The sequence below is a fragment of the Petromyzon marinus genome, chromosome 70 (genome assembly GCF_048934315.1).
Source record: "Petromyzon marinus isolate PM22_M1 ecotype Great Lakes invasive population chromosome 70, UKy_Petmar_22M1.pri1.0, whole genome shotgun sequence".
In the NCBI taxonomy this organism is placed as follows: Eukaryota; Metazoa; Chordata; class Hyperoartia; order Petromyzontiformes; family Petromyzontidae; genus Petromyzon; species Petromyzon marinus.
This window is the reverse complement of record NC_133736.1, coordinates 1,705,932-1,731,903: the sequence shown is the minus strand read 5'-3', so window position 1 is coordinate 1,731,903 and position 25,972 is coordinate 1,705,932. Positions and strand designations below refer to the sequence as shown.

General features: G+C 51.4%; 1 long non-coding RNA gene across 1 annotated transcript; it reads right to left on the bottom strand.

Moving 5' to 3' along the window:
* Positions 1–10,503: 10,503 nt before the first annotated feature.
* LOC142906758 (uncharacterized) lies at positions 10,504–23,335 on the bottom strand. The gene is made up of 4 exons (XR_012930480.1): positions 22,784–23,335; positions 19,348–19,444; positions 12,088–12,183; positions 10,504–10,984 (listed from the first exon to the last, which is right to left on the bottom strand). It is a non-coding gene; the product is annotated as an uncharacterized LOC142906758 (long non-coding RNA).
* Positions 23,336–25,972: the final 2,637 nt, after the last annotated feature.

Sequence of the window (25,972 nt, the reverse complement as noted above, 5' to 3'; positions counted from 1 at the left end):
GAGCGTGGAGGAGATTGAAGTGAGATGAGAGCGGAGAGGTAGGCGAGTGCGTGGAGAAGAGTGGAGTGAGATGAGAACGGAGAGGTAGGCGAGTGAGTGGAGGGGAGTAGAGTGAGATGAGAGGGGAGTGGTAGGAGAATGAGAGGAGGGGAGTGGAGTGAGATGAGAGGGGAGAATTAGGAGAGTGCGTGGAGGGGAGTGGAGTGAGATGAGAGGGGAGAGGTAGGAGAGAGAGTGGAGGGGAGTGGAGTAAGATGAGACGGGAGAGGTAGGAGAGTGAGTGGAGCGGAGTGGAGTGAGATGAGATGAGAGGGGAGCGGTAGGAGAGAGCGTCGAGGAGTTTGAAGTGAGATGGGAGGGGAGAGGCAGGAGAGTGAGAGGAGGGGAGTGGAGTGAGATGAGAGGGGAGAGGTAGGAGAGAGCGTGGAGGAGATTGAAGTGAGATGAGAGCGGAGAGGTAGGCGAGTGCGTGGAGAAGAGTGGAGTGAGATGAGAGCGGAGAGGTAGGCGAGTGAGTGGGGGGAGTAGAGTGAGATGAGAGGGGAGCGGTAGGAGAGCGTCGAGGAGTTTGAAGTGAGATGAGAGGGGAGAGGCTGGACAGTGCGTGGAGGGGAGTGGCGTGAGATGAGAGGGGAGAGGTAGGAGAGTGATTGGAGGGGAGTGGAGTGAGATGAGAGGGGAGAGGTAGGAGAGTGCGTGGAGGGGAGTAGAGTGAGATGAGAGGGGAGAGGTAGGAGAGAGCGTGGAGGGGAGTAGAGTGAGATGAGATGGAGAGGTAGCAGAGTGAGTGGAGTGGAGTGAGATGAGAGGGGGAGAGGTAGGAAAGTGCGTGGATGAGAGTGAAGTGAGATGAGAGGGGAGAGGCATGAGAGTGCGTGGAGGAGAGTGGAGTGAGATGAGAGGGGAGAGGCATGAGAGTGCGTGGAGGGGAGTAGAGTGAGATGAGAGGGGAGACGAGGAGAGCGCAAGATTTGTATTTGGGTAGTGTTAGTCTCTCTCTCTATGAGCCGTGTCCTTCATTCACGTTCTACAGATGTAGATGCCACTGGTTCTCCATGTTCTACAGATGTAGATGCCACTGGTTCTTCACGTTCTGCTGATGTAGATGCCACTGGTTCTTCACGTTCTGCAGATGTAGATGCCACTGGTTCTTCACATTCTACAGATGTAGATGCCACTGGTTCTTCACGTTCTGCAAATGTAGATGCCACTGGTTCTTCACGTTCTACAGATGTAGATGTCACTGGTTCTTCACGTTCTACAGATGTAGATGCCACTGGTTCTTCACGTTCTGCATATGTAGATGCCACTGGTTCTTCACGTTCTGCAGATGTCGATGCCACTGGTTCTTCACGTTCTGCAAATGTAAATGCCAGTGGTTCCTTACGTTCTGCAAATGTAGATGCCACTGATTATTCACGTTCTGGAGATGTAGATGCCACTGGTTCTTAACATTCAGAAGATGTAGATGCCAATGGTGCTTCACGTTCCGTACAGGCAAACTGGATGTACGGACCGGGTTCGTTCATTTCTCTGAACGTCCGTCAAGTCGAATACAGTAAAACCTTGGATTGCGAGCATAATTCGTTCCGGAAACGTGTTTGTCATCCAAAGCACTCGTATATCAAAGCGAATTTCCCCATAAGAAATAATGGGAACTCAGATGATTCGTTCCACAACCCAAAAATATTCATGTAAAAATGATTCATACAAAATACCTTCAATATATTTTTATTATAAACATTTTAATATAAAGTAATCAAATGTATTAATTACATTTAATCGTGGCTGGTGTGAGGGAGACGAGAGAGAGGAGCGGAGGAGGAGCGTTATGCTGGTAGGAACGAGGTTGTAAACTGAGTGTACCAGCCTGCAATAGATTAATGTGTCCGTCCGTCCGTCCCCTTTCAATACTTTAACGAAGTGAAATCTCGTGCTGTTGGGTGTATAATTTGTCCGAAGAACCCTCAACGATTTTTCCGAAGAACCCTCAACGATTTTGAGGGCAAAAAGGTGGGAAGAGGCTCTCAATTTGCACAATTTTACGTAACAATGTCATAAAATTGCGCAAAATTCCAATGTTCCTACCAGCCCACCCTGCAGGGACCTGTTTGTGTAAGACGACTTTCACTGTCACTAATGGAATCACTGCTATCTGCTGGCTCACTGGAATCTTTTTTTTCTTTTTGTGCGACTTTAACAGTACAGTTACTAAAGAACAGTCACTACACTTGGACACAAAATGAAAATAAAAATGCTTTACGCACACACACGTGGTCACAACACCATAGTAAACAGCATATACGTGGTCACAACACTATAGTACTGTAGTAAACAGTATACACGTGGTCACAACACTATAGTACTATAGTAAACAGTATACGCGTGGTCACAACACTATAGTACTGTAGTAAACAGTATACACGTGGTCACAACACTATAGTACTGTAGTAAACAGTATACACGTGGTCACAACACTATAGTACTATAGTAAACAGTATACACGTGGTCACAACACTATAGTAAAGAGTATACACGTGGTCACAACACTATAGTACTATAGTAAACAGTATACACGTGGTCACAACACTATAGTAAACAGTATACACGTGGTCACAACACCAAAGTAAACAGTATACACGTGGTCACAACACTATAGTACTGTAGTAAACAGTATACACGTGGTCACAACACTAGTACTATACTAAACAGTATACACGTGGTCACAACACTATAGTACTATAGTAAACAGTATACACGTGGTCACAACACTATAGTACTATAGTAAACAGTATACACGTGGCCACAACACTATAGTAAACAGTATACACGTGGTCACAACACTATAGTACTGTAGTAAACAGTATACACGTGGTCACAACACTATAGTACTGTAGTAAACAGTATACACGTGGTCACAACACTAGTACTATACTAAACAGTATACACGTGGTCACAACACTATAGTACTATAGTAAACAGTATACACGTGGTCACAACACTATAGTACTGTAGTAAACAGTATACACGTGGTCACAACACTATAGTACTATAGTAAACAGTATACACGTGATCACAACACTATAGTACTGTAGTAAACAGTATACACGTGGTCACAACACTATAGTACTGTAGTAAACAGTATACACGTGGTCACAACACTATAGTACTGTAGTAAACAGTATACACGTGGTCACAATACTATAGTACTGTAGTAAACAGTATACACGTGGTCACAACACTATAGTACTATAGTAAACAGTATACGCTCGCACGGATGTTGACTATACGAGTGAGGCACGCCGAGACTGAGACCCACAATCCCGCGGCAAGAGAGAGAGAAGAACCATCAGGCTCAGTTGTGATCACGTGACGCTCGGCAGGCAAACAGCGTAAACGTTCTGCTCGTATTGCAAGACCTCGCTCGTTTATCAAGTTAAAAATTTAGGATTAAAAATATATATATCTCGTTCTTGCAAAACCCTCGCAGACCAAGTTACTCGCAATACAAGGTTTTCACTGTATTCGTAAGCAGAAGCATTCCCTGTCACGATTTTATACGAGCAGCCTTATTCGTCGACAACTCGAGTTTGTATATGTTTTAAATTGGTAAGAGTGTGATTTGCGATGCCGAATAGAAAGCTGCCGCTCATCCCTGCCTCTGCCCGTCACTGCTGACAGACACCGGTAACGCCGATGAGCGCGTGGAGACTTGCCCCGCCACAGGAACGTGGAGTTTCCACCACGCTCAGTTTCGGTTGGGGGGGGGGGGGGGTCGCAAGGCGGAACGTGGCTGCCTCCTCGACTTATCACAAGCACAACGCAGTCATGCGTTATACTTGCCATAGGAATGGGGAATTTCCGTCGCTGTGTTCGCGTAATGGACGTGCACACCGCTGGGCCAATATTTTGGAGAGTTTTTGAAAACCGTTGGACCAACGTTGGCCGAACGTTGTTGGCGCGACGTTGGTCCAACGTTGCGCCACCAACGTTCGGGCAACGTTGGTCCAACGTTGGGGCAATATTGGCCCAACCTTGGTTCAACGTTGGTGCGACGTTGGTCCGACTTTGGAGCAAACGTTGGACTAACGTTGATTTGATGTCCGTCCAACGTTGTACCAACGTTGGGGCAACGTTGACACAACGTTATTCCAACATTATAACAACGTTGGGGCAATATTGGGGAAAACACTGGTGCAACGTTGATGCGACGTCCGTCCAACGTTGTACCAACAACGTTGGGGCAACGTTCGTCCAACGCTGGTGCGTCCTCCGTTCAGCGTTGTACCAACATTGGGGAAATGTTGGTGCGACGTTAATCTAACGTCGTACAAACGTAGCATGGCGAGTAGGATATCTGTAGAACTTACCTTCATAAGATCTTAGCACGTATACGTGAAACACAATCAAGTTTATTGGCATTAAGCGAATGAACGTGTTCCAGATTCTTCACTCACCTCACTCCAACCGCGGGGAACCTGAAGTCTGTGGCGTTTTTATCTGCGGTGGGTCCAGCCCCCTCCCCTCCACCCACCCTCCACCCCCCCACCACCCCCCCTCCCCCCACCACCCACCCTCCACCCCCCCTTCCACCACCCCCCCAGGCCCACCACAACAGCCCCATCTCCATAGACCCCCCCTCGATCCTCCCCCCACAACAGCCACACCCCCTCCTCCCCTTACCCCATCTCCTTAGCCCCCCTCCCTCCATTCTACCCCCCCCCCCACCACAGTCCCATCCCCCAACTCCGTAGTCCCCCCCCATCTCCGTTGCCCCCTCCCACCCACCCCCTCCTCCCCCCACCCCATCTCCATAGCCCCCACCCACCCCCTCCTCCTCCCCCCACCCCCATCTCTATAGCCCCCACCCACCCACCCTCCTACCCCTTCCTCTCCCCACCCCCATCTCCATAGCCCCCACCCACTCCTCCCCCCACCCGCATCTCCATAGCCCCCACCCACCCTCCCACCCCTTCCTCTCCCCACCCCCATCTCCGTAGCCCCCACCCACCCACTCCTCCACGTCACCCCCACAGCCCCAACTCCCTCCCACCCACTCCTCCACGTCACCCCCACAGCCCCAACTCCCTCCCACCCACCCCCTCCACGTCACCCCCACAGCCCCAACTCCCTCCCACCCACTCCTCCACGTCACCCCCACAGCCCCAACTCCCTCCCACCCACTCCTCCACGTCACCCCCACAGCCCCAACTCCCTCCCACCCACTCCTCCACGTCACCCCCACAGCCCCAACTCCCTCCCACCCACTCCTCCACGTCACCCCCACAGCCCCAACTCCCTCCCACCCACTCCTCCACGTCACCCCCACAGCCCCAACTCCCTCCCACCCACCCCCTCCACGTCACCCCCACAGCCCCAACTCCCTCCGGGCTGGTCGCCTCCGTGCGGGCCGGCTCGGTGGGGGGCGGGGGGGGCGAGCGCCGCGTCCCGACGATGAACGCGACGCCTCTGGAGAGTGACGAGGAGGAGGAGCGGGAGGAGGGGGGAGGAGGAGGGGGGGAGGGAGGGTCGCGTGCGTTTGGAGGTGCAGCCTAGGGGTAGGGAGGGGAGGGAGGGGGAGGGCGGTAGGGAGGGGGGAGGGAGAGAGGGAGGCAAAGAGGGGAGGGAGGGGAGGGAGGGAGGGAGGGAGGGGAGGGAGGGGAGGGAGGGAGGGAGGGGAGGGATGGAGGGAGGGAGGGAGGGGAGGGAGGAAGGGAGAGAGGGGAGGGAGGGAGGGAGGGAGGGAGGGATGGAGGGAGGGAGGGGAGGGGAGCGAGGGAGGGAGGGGATGGATGGAGGGAGGGAGGGGAGGGGAGGGAGGGAGGTAGGGAGGGGAGGGAGGGGAGGGAGGGAGGGAGGGATGGAGGGAGGGAGGGATGGAGGGAGGGAGGGAGGGAGGGAGGGGAGGGGAGCGAGGGAGGGAGGGAGGGGATGGATGGAGGGAGGGAGGGAGGGGAGGGGAGGGAGGGAGGTAGGGAGGGGAGGGAGGGGAGGGAGGGATGGAGGGAGGGAGGGAGGGGAGGGAGGGAGGGGAGGGGAGCGAGGGAGGGAGGGAGGGAATGGATGGAGGGAGGTAGGGAGGGGAGGGAGGGGAGGAAGGGAGGGACGGGAGGGGAGGGAGGGAGGGAGTGGAGGGGAGGGAGGGAGGGAGGGGAGGGGAGGGAGGGGAGGAAGGGAGGGAGGGGAGGGGAGGGAGGGAGGGGAGGGAGGGAGGGAGGAATATGTGGACTCGCTAATTAGGGTCACCGGACGTCGCGTGGAAGGCGAAGGAGGGAGGGGGGAGGTGTTAATTAGACGTTAATTGGCGGCTTCACGTGATGATGTGTGGGGAGGGAATTCTGTGGAGAGATTCCGAGTTGTTGTTTTTTATGATTTCGCGTGTTGCGTGACGAGAGGGGGGGAAGGGAGGGGGGGAGGGAGGGGAGGGAGGGGGGCTTGCGTGGCCTTCCCCCACCCCGCACCCCTCTACCCCCATGGGGAATATTTACGCGCAAAGTGTCGTGATCATCAGCAGCATCATCATCAACAGCCGTATCAGCAGCATCATCAGCAGCAGCATCACCATCAGCAGCAGCATCAGTATCATTATCATCATCAGCAACAGCCGTATCATCAGCAGCAGCATCAACACCATCATCACCATAATCATCAGCAGCAGCATTATCAGCAGCAACATTATCAGCAGCAGCAGCAGCATCAACAGCCGTATCAGCATCAGCAGCATCATCAACAGCCGTATCAGCAGCAACATCATCATGATCAGTATCAGCAGCAGCAGCAGCAGGCGTATCAGCAGTAGCAGAATCGTCATCAGCAGCAACATCATCATCAACAGCCGTATCAGCATCAGCAGCATCATCATCAACAGGCGTATCAGCAGCAGCATCATCATCATCAACAGCCGTATCAGCAGCAACATCATCATGATCAGTATCATCAGCAGCATCCTCATGATCAGTATCATCAGCAGCATCATCATCAACAGCCGTATCAGCAGCAGCATCATCATGATCAGTATCATCAGCATCATCCTCATGATCAGTATCATCAGCAGCATCATTATCAACAGCCGTATCAGCAGCAGCATCATCATGATCAGTATCATCAGCATCATCATCATGATCAGTATCATCAGCATCATCATCAACAGCCGTATCAGCAGCAGCATCATCATGATCAGTATCATCAGCAGCAACACCACCCCCGGCCGCCTTTGTCTCCCCAAGTGGCGACGTTTACGCATTGCACCGAGCAGCCATTTTAGGCCGAGCCGACCTAGGTGAGGACGCCCAGGACCGGTTCAGATAATCGTCGTCGTCGTCACCGCTTGGGGTTGGCCGCGAGCGGGGGAGTCGAACTGCACTACCGGCTGCCCATACAAAGACAAAGATCCCACACCCACAGTATAGCCTTGAACGAACTGTTGGGGCAAGTGCCGTTAGCGAGTAGCAAGCGGTGCTGATGAAAGACCGGGCACTGTGGCACACGAGGGAGGGGAGAGGGGATTGGAGGGGGGGGGGGGTGTCCAGCACCACTCCCGGCCGTCTTTGTCTCCCCGATGGGCGCCGATGTTTAGACACCAAACTCGATCTAGGGAAAGCGCCCAGAGCCAGTTGAGATGTTGCGGACATTTTAATTCGTGTTACGGGTTCTCACGGTGTGTGTGTGTGTGTCACATTGGTCATTGGCGGACATAAGTATCTCTCTAAAGGCAGACGACCTGGGAATATACACAACAACAACAACAGCAACAACAGCAACACCAACAACAGCCATAGGTCACGAAGTGGCGCTGACCGTCAGCACCGGGGCGCATGTGCCAGGCTAGGTGCACTTTAAGGCCACGTGAAGTGTCGGAGGCCCGCTACTGGCAGGAGGTCACGGGACAGACCCAGGTGGCTACTCGCTGACGGCACTTGCCACCAGCGGTCTCTGTTGAGGCTTCGTTTTCGTGCGTCGAATTTCTTTCGCAGATAGGCGTATCAGCGGCAGCAGAATCGTCATCAGCAGCAGCAGCAGCATCATCAACAGCCGTATCAGCATCAGCAGCATCATCATCAACAGCCGTATCAGCAGCAGCATCCTCATCATCAGTATCATCAGCAGCATCATCAACAACAGCCGTATCAGCAGCAGCAGCATCATCAACAGCCGTATCAGCAGCAGCATCCTCATCATCAACAGCCGTATCAGCAGCAGCATAATCGTCATCAGCAGCAGCATCATCATCAACAGCCGTATCAGCATCAGCAGCATCATCATCAACAGCCGTATCAGCATCAGCAGCATCATCATCAACAGCCGTATCAGCAGCAGCAGCATCCTCATGATCAGTATCATCAGCAGCATCATCATCATCAACAGCCGTATCAGCAGCAGCATCATCATCATTATCAGTATCATCAGCAGCAGCCTCAGCAGCAACCGCGCTAATCCAAAAGGCGTGTAGCTACCTCGTCTGCCTTTGAACCTCTTCTGTGGGTGGCAGGGGACACGCACCGAGTCGACCACCGACGCTTCGTTCGCTCGGACTGACGCACGAGGCACCGCCATCCTCCCCCCCCCCCCATCTCTCGTGAAAGCCGTGTTGGATCGCAGCCTCGACCTCCTCGCCGCTCATCATCACCGAGACCCGGTCCCAGGCCCCTGCGAATCCCTCCCGCGGTTAGAGCGTAGAAGTGACCATCACGGTGGAACCCTGATCAGCGGGTCCTACGCCACACGCCTCGCCCGTACGCCGCTTCCCGTTACCCCCGCGCGTTCCTTCGCGCCTTTTGAGACGCAGTCCGCGTCACTTGCCCAGGTCGTCCACCTCCAACCTCGTCACCATTTCACCGCCGCTCCCGACGGCAGTGTCTGTCAACCTTCTTCGGACCTTCTGTCCAACCCCTTCCCGTTGCACCTCGTGGGTTCGTGCTTAACCGGCGATTTCATCCGCCCCGGCACGAACCAAACCGGCTTGCCCTACGCCCTCGATCTGCGCCGATCGGAAGTTGCCATTCGGGCGCCCTGAACGGGTCTCTTCCGCCGGCACTGGCTAGCCGAAGCCTGATCGTCGCTTCTTCCAGTCGATTTACGGTTAGCTGTTGGGACCATAGCCTCGTCATCGCCTCCATTAGGTCTCCCCGGCCACTCGTGCCCAAGATCACCCAAGGCCAGCCGTCTTTTACTCGTGCCCAAGATCACTCAAGATCACCCAAGGTCAGCCAACGTTGAAGTCTCCCATAGACTCAAATGTTAAAGTCTCCCATAGACTCAAATGTTAAAGTCTCCCATAGACTCCAATGTTAAAGACTCCCATAAGCTCCAACGTTAAAGTCTCCCATAGACTCTAATGTTAAAGTCTCCCATAGACTCCAATGTTAAAGTCTCCCATAGATTCCAATGTTAAAGTCTCCCATAGACTCCAACGTTAAAGTCTCCCATAGACTCAAATGTTAAAGTATCCCATAGACTTCAATGTTAAAGTCTCCCATAGACTCCAATGTTAAAGTCTCCCATAGACTCCAATGTTAAAGTCTCCCATAGACTCCAATGTTAAAGTCTCCCATAGACTCCAATGTTAAAGTCTCCCATAGACTCGAACGTTAAAGCCTCCCATAGACTCCAATGTTAAAGTCTCCCATAGACTCGAACGTGAAAGTCTCCCAAGGACTCCAACGTTAAAGTCTCCCATAGACTCCAACGTTAAAGTCTCCCGTAGACTCCAATGTTAAAATCTCCCATAGACTCGAACGTTAAAGTCTCCCAAGGACTCCAATGTTAAAGTCTCCCATAGACTCGAACGTGAAAGTCTCCCGAGGACTCCAACGTTAAAGTCTCCCATAGACTCAAATGTTAAAGTCTCCCATGGACTCCAATGTTGAAGCACAACCTGTCAACCCATACGGTTTACCCGTATTCTCGTACAGGTAAATTGAGTTTCCAGGTCCATAAGGCGTACAGCCGTTTATGCACCAGCAAAGCAAACATTTGACACCAGGTTCTCATTTGAGGCTGAGTCGACCTAGGGGAGGCCCAGGACCGGTTCAGATAATCGTCACTGCTGGTGCTGGTGGCCGTGAGCGGGAATCGAACTCGGAGTCGCCGGGTTCGTAGCGCGGCGTAGCGCTAACCGCTGCACCACCGCTCCCCACACCGCCACCACCACCCACCAACACCTTAGCTGTCAACCCATGTGTGTGTAAGCTGGTTGCGTGCAACTGCGTACCTGGCAAACCCGTACGGTTTTTACCCCGTATGCTTGTACAGGGTTAATTGAGTTCTCACGTCCGTACGGCGAACAGACGTTTCAATACGGGGAAGGAAAATAAAGGATGTGTCTCTGCGCTTGTGTTTCTCTCCCTCGTGATGGAGACTTTGTGGGATGAACGTTCGGATTTCTTGGCGTCACTCCCTCTCCTCCGACGCCCGCGTCGACCGCGTTCTCGAGTCGTCTTGCAACTATATTCTTGGTTCGTATCGCTAAAGTCACGTAGATAGAAAACTAAAAATGACCAAAAATTTACATTTTTTTTTTATTTAAATGATACGAAACAGGTCCCTGCAGGGTGGGCTGGTAGGAACATTGGAATTTTTCACTTCGTTAAAGTATTGAAAGGGGATGGACGGACGGACACATTAATCTATTGCAGGCTGGTACACAGTTTACAACTTAGTTCCTACCAGTATAAACTAAACAGTTCAAAATAATAAAAGCTAAAAATCCACGATGGAATATTTTTTTTAATAATAATTAATTTAAATAATAATTAATTAAAATTTTCAATTAAAATAAATCGGAAAGGAATAAAAGCAACAACAAAAAATCCACGATGTTTCGATCGCGACGCAAGCGGTCTTCATCAGGCTGAGAGAAATAAAATCAAAACTACCATCTCAGCGCCCTCCTGCCAACTCCGTCCGCTCAACAGCATCGCCTGCAGCATCTCTCGGTTGGCGGACTCCAATGTCGCAACTCGATCCTGCTCGTCTGGCGCCCACTCTGAGCAAACACAATAAGTAATTATTTTATTTATTTATTTGAAGCTTTCGTGACTGCAGGGATTCACATTCTTTGGTTCTTTCGGTCAAGTCACCACCGCGTAGAAGGGAAACAATAAAATGATAAAAAAATATAAAACAATAAAATTCTCACGACGTTTCGACTGCAACGCAAGAAGCGATCATCATCACTTGATGATGATTGATAATTTTATTGTTTTATATTTTTATTATTTTATTGTTTCCCTTCTACGTGACTTTACAAGATTAGTTAAATTTTGATTTAAAGCTTTCGTGACTGCAGGGATTCATATTCTTTGGTTCTTTTGGTAAAGTCACCACCGCGTAGAAGGGAAACAATAAAATAATAAAAAATATATAAAACAATAAAATTCTCACGCCGTTTCGACTGCAACACAAGAAGCAATCATCATCACTTGATGATTGAGAATTTTATTGTTTTATATTTGTATTATTTTATTGTTTCCCTTCTACGTGACTTTACAAGATTAGTTAAACTTTTAATTAAAGCTTTCGTGACTGCAGGGATTCATATTCTTGGTTCTTTCGGTAAAGTCACCATGTAGAAGGGAAACAATAAAATAATAAAAATATAAAACAATACAATTTTCTTGTTGTGGTTTTCACACCTGATGATGATGATGATTGCTGCTTGTGTTGCAGTCGAAACGTAGTGAGAATTTTATTGTTTTTTTATTTTATTGTTTCCCGTCTACGTGAAAGAACCAAGAATAACAATAAGTAATATTTTTTTTTTACTTTTTTTTTTAAAAGAACACGCTTTAATGAAATGTACCGTACTAGTAACGTAAGGGACCGTGCCCAATTACAGCCCACGTCGATTTACCGTGGACATTCGGACCCAAACAGAAACGTAACACAGAAAAAATAATGTTTACAAATATTCATATCGTCATGATGGAATATATTATTGCCGTCAGTATGACATAAGTATACCAAGTCTGCAGTCGATACCACATTGGGTAGTGGGTAAAATTTGAGTTACGACATTTGAGTATACAACAGACAGAGTTAATTAAAAAAAGCGTGTAAAATAACGATAATAATAATAAGCCACTATGCCTCTGATAGCCGCGTAGCCCCGAAGTTGCCTACGGCCCCCGGTAAACCCTGACCCAAGGCTCCCTTGGAGGACCGTCCATAAATGACGTCACGCACCTAGGGGCCGGGGGGGGGGGTCAGATGTGTAACGAGGAGGAGGAGGGGGGGGGGGAGAGGTGTTTGAGAAATGTGACGTCACATCTAAATGCGCAACTTCTAAATGGATATAGAGTGTTGTTATAACAACACTCCTACAACATCAGAGTGCAGCGCCACATTAAATACGCACTACTACAATGACTAATAGTTCAAAGCGATTTGAAGCTACGTTTTACTTTCAAAATGGAAATATGGTTTTGGAGGGGGGAGGGGGTGGGGGGGGGGGGCAGAGCTTTGTGACGTCATATTTGAGGGGGGGGGGGGGTAAAAAATCGTAACAAAATCGCGTGACGTCATTTCCTGCATGCCCTTCTTTGGCAATGCCCATTTCGAGCAGAGTTTACCTGCGAGATCGCCTGCCGCTGCCACTTGTGCACCCAAATCAATCCGCGGCTATCCCCAACCGCGTCAGAGTTCGTTGATGAGCAGCCTTACGCGCTCGTCAATGAACTCGCGCGAAGCAGAGCCTCCTTGAAGCTAGAAATAAAATAAGATAAAATAAAGAACGACGTTTCGGGCGCAACACACAAGCCTCCGTCATCAGGTGCTTTCCCAGCTGATGACGGGCGCATGTGTGCTGCGCCCCGAAACGTCGGTGTTTCATTTCATTTTATGCCTACGTGGCTTTTCCGAAAGAGCCGCAGAGTATGAACAAGGAGCGTCATTGCTTCTCGTCGTTTTTGTCCATCGCAGCCCCCTGCATCCTCTCTCCCCGTGGTGAGATGTTGACTACCTCGCCTGGTGTGCAGGGGGTCGTGGATTCGATCCCGACCCAGACGAAGCCTGCTGCTGTATATTTGGAGTTTGCGTGTCTCTCTCTCTCATCATTATCACCACGGTAGATAGATGTTAACTACCTCGCCTGGTATACAGGAGGTCGTGGGTTCCATCCCGACCCTAACGCCTTCTGCATATTTGGAGTCTGCGTGTGTCTCTCTCTCTCCCCGTGGTGAGATGTTAACTACCTCGCCTGGTGTACAGGAGGTCGTGGGTTCCATCCCGACCCTGACTCCCGTTGTATATTTGGAGTCTGCGTGTCTCTCTCTCCCCGTGGTGAGATGTTAACTACTTCGCCTGGTGTGCAGGACGTCGTGGATTCGATCTCGACCCAGACGAAGCCTGCTGCTGTATATTTGGAGTTTGCGTGTCTCTCTCTCTCTCTCATCATCATCACCACGGTAGATAGATGTTAACTACCTCGCCTGGTATACAGGAGGTCGTGGGTTCCATCCCGATCCTGACGCCCGCTGTATATTTGGAGTCTGCGTGTCTCTCTCTCTCTCTCTCCCCGTGGTGAGATGTTAACTACCTCGCTTGGTGTACAGGAGGTCGTGGGTTCCATCCCGACCCTGACTCCCGTTGTATATTTGGAGTCTGCGTCTCTCTCTCCCCGTGGTGAGATGTTAACTACCTCGCTTGGTATACAGGAGATCGTGGGTTCCATCCCGACCCTGACTCCCGCTGTATATTTGAAGTCTGCGTGCCTCTCTCTCTCTTTCTCTCTCCCCCCGTGATCGCGTGGATTTTTGTTCTCGGGATCCTACGGTTTTTTTCTCCGCCCTCCACATTTGGAATCAAAGTCTCTACGCGTTTCGAGGATCGGGCCGCTGTAAATGTCCACCTGATGATTGAGTCACAAATCACTCCGCTACGCTACCATTCGTGACAGCCAGGTCGCTTGTGACACACACAAATAAAATTGCACCACAGCGGTGCCCTACCTAGTAAACAAAATCTATGTTTTTTTTAGTGTAGTAAATAGCAATAGCATGCGTGCAATATGAGGGTCTTGCCACAAAAGCAAAGACAAAGATCCCCCGTATAGCCTTTTTTTACAGCATGTTGGGGCAAGTGCTGTCAGCGAGTGGCGCATATGAAGGCCACCGGCGCTGTAGCACACGAAGGGGGTGTGGGTGGCCGGAACCACCACGCCCGGCCGCCTTTGTCTCTCCCCCAGTGGCGATGTGTGCTGCACACCGCTACACCAGGTACTCGTTTGAGGCTCACAGGTGCACGACCGCTCCCCAAACGCAACCAAGTGCCTAGCATCCGAGATGCTGGGCACTTGGTTCCATTCGCTGGGTGTTTGGCCGCGATCGGTAAGGTGATGGGAGCTCTCTCTGAGAGTGAGCGAGAGTGTGAGAGAGTGAGTGTGAGTGGAGTGAGTGAGTGTGTGAGAGTGAGTGTGAATGAGTGTGTGATAGTGTGAGTGTGTATGTGGTGAGTGGAGTGAGTGGAGTGAGTGTGTGATAGTGAGTGAGTGATAATGAGTGAGTGAGTGTGAGTGGAGTGAGTGTGTGATAGTGAGTGTGAGTGATAGTGATAGAGTGAGTGTGTGATTTTGAGTGAGAGTGAGAAAGTGAGTGTAAGTGAAAGAGAGTGAGAGTGAGTGAGTGTGATAGTGAGAGAGTGAGTGTGAGTGGAGTGAGTGTGTGATAGTGAGTGAGAGTGAGTGTGAATGAGTGTGTGATAGTGTGAGTGTGTATGGGGTGAGTGGAGTGAGTGGAGTGAGTGTGTGATAGTGAGTGAGTGATAATGAGTGAGTGTGAGTGGAGTGAGTGTGTGATAGTGAGTGTGAGTGATAGTGATGGAGTGAGTGTGTGATTTTGAGTAAGTGAGAGTGAGAAAGTGAGTGTGAGTGAAAGAGTGAGAGTGAGTGTGATAGTGAGAGAGTGAGTGTGAGTGAGTGTGTGATAGTGAGTGTGAATGAGTGTGAGTTAGTGTGTGATAGTGTGAGTGTGTATGGGTGAGTGGAGTGAGTGGAGTGAGTGTGTGATAGTGAGTGAGTGTGAGTGAGTGATAGTGAGTGAGTGTGAGTGGAGTGTGTGATAGTGAGAGAGTGAGTAAGTGTGATAGTGAGAGAGTGAGTGTGTGATTGTGAGTAAGAGAGTGTGAGTGAGTGTGAGTGAGTGAGAGAGAGAGTGAGTGTGAGTGAGAGAGAGTGAGTGTGTGATAGTGAGTGAGTGTGAGTGAGTGATAGTGAGTGAGTGTGAGTGGAGTGTGTGATAGTGAGAGAGTGAGTAAGTGTGATAGTGAGAGAGTGAGTGTGTGATTGTGAGTAAGAGAGAGTGAGAAAGTGAGTGTGAGTGAGTGAGAGTGAGTGTGAGTAAGTGAGAGTGAGAGAGTGTGATAGTGTGAGTGAGTGAGTGTGAGTGAGCGAATCATCGAGAGTGAGTGAGCGAGTGTGATAGTGAGTAAGTGTGATAGTGAGTGAGAGAGCAAGAGTGAGTGTGAGTAAGTGTGATTGTGTGAGTGAGTGGAGTGAGTGCGTGATAGTGTGAGTGAGTGTGAGTGAGTGAGTAAGTGTGATAGTGAGTGAGAGAGCGAGAGTGAGTGTGAGTGAGTGAGCGAGTGTGATAGTGAGTAAATGTGATAGTGAGTGACAGAGCGAGAGTGAGTGTGAGTAAGTGTGATTGTGTGAGTGTGAGTGAGTGGAGTGAGTGCGTGATAGTGTGAGTGAGTGTGAGTGAGTGAGTAAGTGTGATAGTGTGAGTGAGTGGAGTGAGTGCGTGATAGTGTGAGTGAGTGTGAGTGAGTGAGTAAGTGTGATAGTGTGAGCGAGTGAGCGAGTGATCGAGAATGAGTGAGAGTGAGAGAGTGTGATAGTGAGAGTGAGTGAGTGTGAGTGAGTGAGTGATCGAGAGTGAGTGTGAGTGAGTGGAGTGAGTGTGTGATAGTGAGTGTAAGTGAGTGTGAGTGAGAGAGAGTGAGTGAGTGTGAGTGAGCGAGTCATCGAGAGTGAGTGTGAGTGAGTGAGCGAGCGAGTGTGATAGTGAGTAAGTGTGATAATGAGTGACAGAGCGAGAGTGAGTGTAAGTGTGATTGTGTGAGTGTGTGTGAGTGAGTGGAGTGAGTGCGTGATAGTGTGAGTGATAGTGTGAGTGAGTGTGAGTAAGTGTGAGTGAGCGAGTGATCGAGAGTGAGTGTGAGTAAGTGAGAGTGAGAGAGTGTGATAGTGAGAGTGAGTGAGTGTGAGTGATCGAGAGTGAGTGTGAGTGAGTGGAGTGAGTGTGTGATAGTGAGTGTAAGTGAGTGTGAGTGAGAGAGAGTGAGTGAGTGAGTGTGAGTGAGCGAGTGTGATAGTGAGTAAGTGTGATAGTGAGTGACAGAGCGAGAGTGAGTGTAAGTGTGATTGTGTGAGTGTGTGTGAGTGAGTGGAGTGAGTGCGTGATAGTGTGAGTGAGTGTGAGTGAGTGAGTAAGTGTGATAGTGTGAGCGAGTGTGAGTGAGCGAGTGATCGAGAATGAGTGAGAGTGAGAGAGTGTGATAGTGAGAGTGAGTGAGTGTGAGTGAGTGAGTGATCGAGAGTGAGTGTGAGTGAGTGTGTGATAGTGAGTGTAAGTGAGTGTGAGTGAGAGAGAGTGAGTGAGTGTGAGTGAGCGAGTCATCGAGAGTGAGTGTGAGTGAGTGAGCGAGTGTGATAGTGAGTAAGTGTGATAGTGAGTGACAGAGCGAGAGTGAGTGTAAGTGTGATTGTGTGAGTGTGTGTGAGTGAGTGGAGTGAGTGCGTGATAGTGTGAGTGAGTGAGAGTAAGTGTGACAGTGTGAGCGAGTGTGAGTGAGCGAGTGATCGAGAGCGAGTGGAGTCCGCATCAAACTCCCCGTGGTGGCCACGTTCACGAACGCAACCCCAGCGTTAAGCGAGGACCTGCATGCTTGCGACACCCCCCAGAAAGTTAACTCAACTAAAGCTATTTTATTGACTACCACGCAAAACCCAGTGGAGCTATTAGCTCTCTCTTTTCAACACGTGGGAGGCTTTTTCGACCAATATCATCCGTAATCGAGGGGCGGTGTGCTGTACTAGTACACTACACTATACACTACACTACTATACACTACACTATAGACTGCATTATACACTACTACACACCACACTATACACTACACTACTATACACTACACTATAGACTACATTATACACTACTATACACCACACTATACACTACACTACTATACACTACACTATACACTATTATACACCACACTATACACTACACTACTATACACTTCACTATAGACTACACTATACACTACTATACACCACACTATACACTACACTACTATACACTTCACTATAGACTACACTATACACTACTATACACCACACTATACACTACACTACTATACACTTCACTATAGACTACACTATACACTACACTATACACTACACTATACACTGCACTATACACTACACTACTATACACTTCACTATAGACTACATTATACACTACTATACACTGCACTATACACTCCACTACTATACACTACACTATACACTACACTATACACTTCACTATAGACTACATTATACACTACTATACACTACACTATGCACTGCACTATGCACTTCACTATAGACTACACTATACACTACACTATACACTGCTATACTCCACACTAAACACTACACTACTATACACTTCACTATAGACTACACTACTATAGACTACACTATACACTACACTATACACTGCACTATACACTGCACTACTATACACTACACTACTATACACTTTACTATACACTACGCTACTATAGACTACACTATACACTACACTATACACTTCACTATACAATACACTACTATACACTACACTACTATACACTACACTACTATACACTACACTATACACTGCACTATACACTGCACTACTATACACTACTATAGACTACACTATACACTACTATACACTACTACTATACACTACAGTGACTACACTATACACTACACTATACACTACACTATACACTGCACTATACACTGCACTATACACGACAATACTATACACTACACTACTATATACTACACTATACACTACACTACTACACACTACACTACTACACACTTCACTACACTATACACTACACTACTATACACTGCACTACTATACACTATACACTACACTACTACACACTAGTGCTGTACTAGTGACGAATTGGCACGTTCTGTTGACGTGACGACCCTTACTAGTTGGCTGTGTCGGGTGGTGGCGGGTTTTAACGACACAGCGCGATCTAACCCCCAAAAAACCCCGTCTATTATAGCTCTCTCTCTCTCTCTTTGTCAGAACATTGGAGAGGCAGACGACGCTACCCTTCGCTGCACGCAACGTTGAGGTCGCACTGGGGAGTGGCATGCCTGTAGTGGTGGTGGTGATGGTGGTTGTGGTGGTGGTGCTGATGGTGGGTGGTGGCAGTGGTGCTCCAGCGCTGTCCTCCAGACAGTCTCGTCCCTTCACCTGATGAAGGCCGCTTGTGTTGTGGCCGAAACGTCGTGAGAATATTATTGCGTCATTTTATTTTATCAATTTATTTATTTTATTCTCATTCTACGTGGGTGGTGACTTTACCGAAAGAACCAAAGAAGATGGTGCAATGGTGTTGGTGGTGCGTTGGTGGTGATGATGGTAGTGGTGATGATGGTGGTTGTGGTGGTGCTGATGATGGTGGCAGTGGTGCAATGGTCGTGGCAGTGGTACGATGGTGGTGGTGGTAGTGGTGTGGCGGTGGTGGTGGTGATGATAGTGGTGCGGGTGCAATGGTGGTGATGGTGTGTGGTGGTGATGGTGCGGTGGTGGTGATGGTGGTGGTGAAAGTGGTAATGATGATCGTAGTGGTGCGATGGTGGTGATGGTGGTGTTGGTGCGGTGGTGGTGATGTTGGTGATGGTGGTGATGGTGCGATGGTGGTGGCGGTGGTGGTGATGATAGTGGTGCGGGTGCGATGGTGGTGATGGTGCGTGGTGGTGATGGTGGTGGTGAAAGTGGTAATGATGATCGTAGTGGTGCGATGGTGGTGATGGTGGTGTTGGTGCGGTGGTGGTGATGTTGGTGATGGTGGTGATGGTGCGATGGTGGTGATAATGGTGCGATGGTGGTGGTGGTGGTGAAAGTGGTAATGATGATGGTAGTGGTGCGATGTTGGTGGTGGTGGTGCGATGGTGGTGATGGTGGTAATGGTGGTGGTGAAAGTGGTAATGATGATGGTGGTGGTGGTGATGGTGGTGGTGGTGGTGAAAGTGGTAATGATGATGGTGGTGGTGGTGGTGAAAGTGGTAATGATGATGGCAGTGGTGGTGGTGGTGGTTTAACACCACTACGAGCCCGGCATTACTCTTACAGAGAGGCGCGCGCCTTCTCTCTCACAGTGGTAGTGCCTTACGCCGGTACAACAACAAAATCCGTGACCAGAAGGCAGCCGAATAAGAGCAGCGTTCCTGTAACGAAAATAAAAAAAAAACATATATATATAAACACATGCACGTCAAACAATCCGCCGGGATTAATGTATGCCTCTGTTATCGATATTTTCAAGGTCAAATTCGTTTATTTTTGTATATTTTTGCGGAGATGTCACCCGCGTTTAAACGGAATGGGAAACTTTGACTTTAGCCACTTTAGCCACTGCAGGAATTCGCATTCTTTGGTTCTCTCGGTGAAGTCACATAGATAGAGAATAAATAAATAACAATAAAATAAAGTTATAAAAATTAGCGTACTGGCAGTCTATAATGTAGACTGTGGCAATGGCTATTAACCATAATAATTTGATCATGATAAATTAATAACCATTTCTACAGCCGACATTATAGACTGCCAATACGCTCAGCTTAATCATAATAAGTTAATAACCATTGCTACAATCTACATTATAGACTGCCAATACGCTCAGCTTAATCATAATAAGTTAATAACCATTGCTACAGTCTACATTATAGACTGCCAGTACGCTCAGCTTAATCATAATAAGTTAATAACCATTTCTACAGCCGACATTATAGACTGCCAATACGCTCAGCTTAATCATAATAAGTTAATAACAATTGCTACAGTCTACATTATAGACTGCCAATACACTCAGCTTAATCATAATAAGTTAATAAACATTGCTACAGTCTACATTATAGACTGCCAGTACGCTCACTTTTTCTTACTTTATTTTTTATTTCAATTTTATTTTTTTTCTGGAATCGGAAACGTTGACTTGGCCTGCAGGAGCAGGAATCCGATGAGCTATGAAGCTCTTTCGCACACAATGCGTATTTAGCTACGGGGCGCGTGATCAGAACGTTACAGCAACAAAGACAAAGATCCCCCGTGTAGCCTGTAACAGACTGCTGGGGCAAGTGCTGTTAGTAGCGAGTAGCAGCAGCGCCTATACACAGACAAAGATCCCCCGTGTAGCCTGTAACAGACTGTCGGGGCAAGTGCTGTTAGTAGCGAGTAGCAGCAGCGCCTATACACAGACAAAGATCCCCCGTGTAGCCTCCAGCAAACTGCAAGGGCAAGTGCTGTTATTACGAGTAGCAGCGCCTATACACAGACAAAGATCCCCCGTGTAGCCTGTAACAGACTGCAGGGGCAAGTGCTGTTAGTTAGCGAGTAGCAGCAGCGCCTATACACAGACAAAGATCCCCCGTGTAGCCTGTAACAGACTGCAGGGGCAAGTGCTGTTAGTTAGCGAGTAGCAGCAGCGCCTATACACAGACAAAGATCCCCCGTGTAGCCTGTAACAGACTGCAGGGGCAAGTGCTGTTAGTTAGCGAGTAGCAGCAGCGCCTATACACAGACAAAGATCCCCCGTGTAGCCTGTAACAGACTGCAGGGGCAAGTGCTGTTAGTAGCGAGTAGCAGCAGCAGCTACGGAGGCTACCGGCGCTGTTGTGCACACGAGGGGGGGTGGGTGGCCAGCACCACCACGCCCGGCCGCCTTTGTCTCCCCCCCCCAAGCGGCGATGCTTACCACGCAACGTCACCAGGCTACTCATTTGAGGCTGAGCCGACCTAGGGGAGGCCCAGAGACCGGTTCGGATAGCATCGTCAAAACGGCGTTTGGCCTTGAGCGGGAATCGAACTTGGTTAATCCGGGTTCAACTACAGCTCACCCACCCACTCACCACCAACAACAACAACAACCGCCATTCGCCACTAAGTGGCGGTGACGTCACCACGACGCTTGTGCCAGGCTATGTGCACCCTGAGGCCACGTGAAGTGTCGAACGCCCGCTGGCAGGAGGTCACGGGACAGACCCAGGTGCCACGGGTCGACTGACTGAGATGACTGGCTGATGCACCACCTGTGCCCCCTACTGTGCCAACCTGCTGTGCTTTAGCCACCCGGCGCTCCGCTCGTTGTTGTGAGCGTCGCTCCTCCGCCCTCCGTTGTTGTTGGAGGGCGACTGCCTCCAACTGCCCAGTAGCATCCTTCACGAGCCTCCTCCACAGAGGCCGATCTTGACACCGCTGGTACCAGTCATCGGCAAGTCCACTCAGCTCCACGTCCTCCTGTACCACATCACTCCATCTCTTCTCTAGCCCGTGCCGCGCCCGCTTAGCCCCCTCAATCCGGCCAAACAAAAGCTGTTTCGGCATGCGGTGGCTGGGCATGCGGGCTACATGACCCAGCCATCGCAGCCTTGCCTGCCGGAGGAGCTCACCGATGGGACCCTGCCCAGATCTTTCAAGGATTTGTGAGCTCCTCACACAATCCAGTCTGGTTAAACCCAGGATGGATCGTAGGCAGGCCAGCCTAAATGTTTCTAACCGGCGAAGATGTTCCATTAGGGGGGGTCCACGTTTCGCAAGCGTAGAGAAGGGAGGGAATGACCGTGGCCGAGAAGACCTGAAGCTTAGTGCGGAGCGACAGACCAGGTAGCTTCCACACAGCGTTACGCAACCGATGAAAAGATATTGCCGCTCGACTGATTCGGAGTGAGACCTCTGCTGTTAAACTGGAGCCAGTCATAAGCACACTGCCCAGGTATGGGAAACTCTCCACTCTCACCACCACCAACACCATCACAACCACCACCAACACCAACACCATCACAACCACCACCACCACCAACACCATCACAACCACCACCACCAACACCATCACAACCACCACCACCACCAACACCATCACAACCACCACCACCAACACCATCACAACCACCACCAACACCATCACAACCACCACCACCACCAACACCATCACAACCACCACCACCAACACCACCAACACCATCACAACCACCACCACCACCAACACCATCACAACTACCACCACCACCAACACCATCACAACCACCACCAACACCATCACCACCACCAACACCATCACAACCAGCCACACCATCACAACCACCACCACCAACACCATCACAACCACCACCACCAACACCATCACAACCACCACCAACACCATCACAACCACCACCACCACCAACACCATCACAACCAACACCATCACAACCACCACCACCAACACCATCACAACTACCACCAACACCATCACAACCACCACCAACACCATCACAACCACCACCACCACCAACACCATCACAACCACCACCAACACCATCACAACCACCACCACCAACACCATCACAACCACCACCACCACCAACACCATCACAACCACCACCAACACCATCACCACCACCAACACCATCACAACCACCCACAGCCACACCATCACAACCACCACCACCAACACCATCACAACCACCACCACCAACACCATCACAACCACCCACAGCCACACCACACATCGCGGGTTGCCTGCGACTTACCCACTCCGTCGAGAGCAACTTCGCACCGCTCCCGCGTCCCCTCCGTCTACTTTCTCTCGCGACTGTTCGTTCGCCCGCGACTGTTAGTTGCTTGCAACTGTTCGTTGCTTGCAACTGTTCGTTGCTTGCAACTGTTCGTTGCTTGCAACTGTTCGTTGCTTGCAACTGTTAGTTGCTTGCAACTGTTCGTTGCTTGCAACTATCGGTTGCTTGCAACTGTCGGTTGCTTGCAACTGTTCGTTGCCCGCGACTGTCGGTTGCTTGCAACTGTTCGTTGCTTGCAACTGTCGGTTGCTTGCAACTGTCGGTTGCTTGCAACTGTTCGTTGCTTGCAACTGTTCGTTGCTTGCAACTGTTCGTTGCTTGCAACTGTCGGTTGCTTGCAACTGTTCGTTGCTTGCAACTGTTCGTTGCTTGCAACTGTCGGTTGCTTGCAACTGCCGGGGACCGGGCGATGGCGAGCCGGCGCCTTTTATCAGCGCGCGCCACGCGCGACAGCCGCAGCCGCGCGTGGCGTCTCAAAGGGGCCCTCCTTGAATCCACAGAGGCGGGAGCGGGGGAGGGGGTGGGGGGAGTGGAGGGGGTGGGGGGTGGGGGGTGGAGGGGTGGGTGGGGGTGGAGGGGGTGGGGTGGAGGGGTGGTGAAGGGGGTGGGGGAGGTAGAGGGGAGTGGAGGGGGTGGGGGTGGAGGGGAGTGGCGGGGGTGGGGGTGGAGGGGTGGGGGTGGGGAGGGGGTGGGGGAGGTAGAGGGGAGTGGAGGGGGTGGGGGTGGAGGGGAGTGGCGGGGTTGGAGGGGTGGGGGTGGGGAGGGGGTGGGGGAGGTAGAGGGGAGTGGAGGGGGTGGGGGTGGAGGGGAGTGGAGGGGTGGGGGTGGAGGGGGTGGGGGGTGGAGGGGGTGGGTGGAGAGGGGGGATGGGGGAGTGGGAGGTGGAGGGGAGGGGTGGGGGTGAGATGGAGGGGGTGGGGGGTGGGGGGTTGAGGGGTGGGCGGGGAGGGGGGATGGGGGAGTTGGAGGTGGAGGGGGGTGGAGGGGGTGGGGTGGAGGGGGTGGGGGTCACCACCATCTTGCTCCCCCCTCCCGTGACCCACAGCGAGCAGCAGCAGGAGGAGGAGGGGGAGGGGGGACCAGGAGGAGGGGGAGGGGGGACCAGGAGGAGGGGGAGGGGGGACCAGGAGGAGGGGGGGGAATCAGGGGGACGAGGGGGAGGGGGAACCAGGAGTAGGAGGGGGGACCAGGGGGAGGGGGACCAGGGGGAGGGGGACCAGGGGGAGGGGGGATCAGGAGGAGGGGGGATCAGGGGGAGGGGGGACCAGGGGGAGCAATTCGCGTGGCTCACCCTGCCCTGTGCCTCGCTCATTCGCAGTCTCTGTGGGTGGGTGTCTGGGTGTGTGTCTCTGTGTGGGTGTCTGTGGGTGGGTGTGTCTGGGTGTGTCTGGGTGTGTTTGGGTGTGTGTGTCTGGGTGTGTCTGGGTGGGTGTGTGTGTCTGGGTGTGTCTGGGTGGGTGTGTGTGTCTGGGTATGTCTGGGTGTGTCTGGGTGGGTGTGTGTGTCTGGGTGTGTCTGGGTGGGTGTGTGTGGGTGGGTGTGTCTGTGTATGTCTGGGTGTGTCTGAGTGGGTGTGTGTTGGTGGGTGTGTCTGTGTGTGTCTGTGTGTGTCTGGGTGTGTCTGAGTGGGTGCTTATGTCTGGGTGTGTCTGGATGGGTGTGTCTGGGTGTGTCTGTGTGTGTGTGTCTGGGTGTGTCTGGGTGTGTGTGTCTGGGGGTGTCTGGGTGTGTGTGTCTGGGTGTGTCTGTGTGTGTGTGTCTGGGTGTGTCTGGGTGGATGTGTCTGGGTGTGTCTGGGTGTGTGTGTCTGGGTGTGTCTGTGTGTGTGTGTCTGGGTGTGTCTGGGTGTGTGTCTGGGTGTGTCTGGGTGTGTGTGTGGGTGTGTCTGGGTGGGTGTGTGTGTCTGGGTGTGTGTGTCTGGGGGTGTCTGGGTGGGTGTGTGTGTGTAGGTGTGTCTGGATGCGTGTGTGTGTCTGGGTGTGTCTGGGTGGGTGTGTGTGTCTGGGTGTGTCTTGGTGCGTAACGCTGTGTGGAAGCTACCTGGTCTGTCGCTCCGCACTAAGCTTCAGGTCTTCTCGGCCACGGTCATTCCCTCCCTTCTCTACGCTTGAGAAACGTGGACCCCCCTAATGGAGCATCTTCGCCGGTTAGAAACATTTAGGCTTGCCTGCCTACGATCCATCCTGGGTTAACCAGGCTGGATTGTGTGAGGAGCTCACAAATCTTTGAAAGATCTGGGCAAGGTCCCATTGGTAAGCTCCTCTGGCAGGCAAGGCTGCGTTGGCTGGGTCATGTAGCCCGCATGCCCAGCCACCGCATGCCGAAAGAGCTTTTGTTCGGCCGGATCGAGGGGGCTAAACGGGCGCTGCACGGGCTAGGGAAGAGATGGAGTGATGTGGTACAGGAGGACGTGGAGCTGAGTTAACTTGCCGATGACTGGTACCAGTGGTGTCAAGATCGGCCTCTGTGGAGGAGGCTCGTGAAGGACGCTACTGGACAGTTGGAGGCAGTCGCCCTCCAACAACAACGGAGGGCAGAGGAGCGATGCTCACAACAACGAGCGGCGCGCCGGGTGGCTAAAGCACAGCAGGTTAGCACAGTAGGGGGCACAGGTGGTGCATTAGCCAGTCATCTCAGTCACCTCAGTCACTTCACGTGGCCTCAAGGTGCACATGGCTTGGCACAAGCGTCGTGGTGACGTCACCGCCACTTAGTGGTGAATGGCGGTTGTTGTGTATGTCTGGGTGTGTCTGGGTGGGTGTATGTGTCTGGGTGTGTGTGTCTGGGTGTGTGTGTCTGGGTGTGTCTGGGTGGGTGTTTATGTCTGGGTGGGTGTGTGTGTCTGGGTGTGTCTGGGTGGGTGTATGTGTCTGGGTGTGTCTGAGTGTGTTTGGGTGGGTGTGTGTGTGTCTGGATGTGTCTGGGTGGATGTGTGTGTCTGGATGTGTCTGGGTGGATGTGTCGGTGTGTGTCTTTCAGGAGGTCCGGTGGACCGGATCTGACTCCTGCCACCATGAGGGGTGGACAGTCCTCTACTCGGGGCAGCAGACTGCCAAACAGCAGGGTGTGGCTCTTCTTTTGAACAAAATAATGAAGGGGGTGTGGGAGCGTGGCGATGAGGTGTGGGAAGCTGTAAGCCCAAGG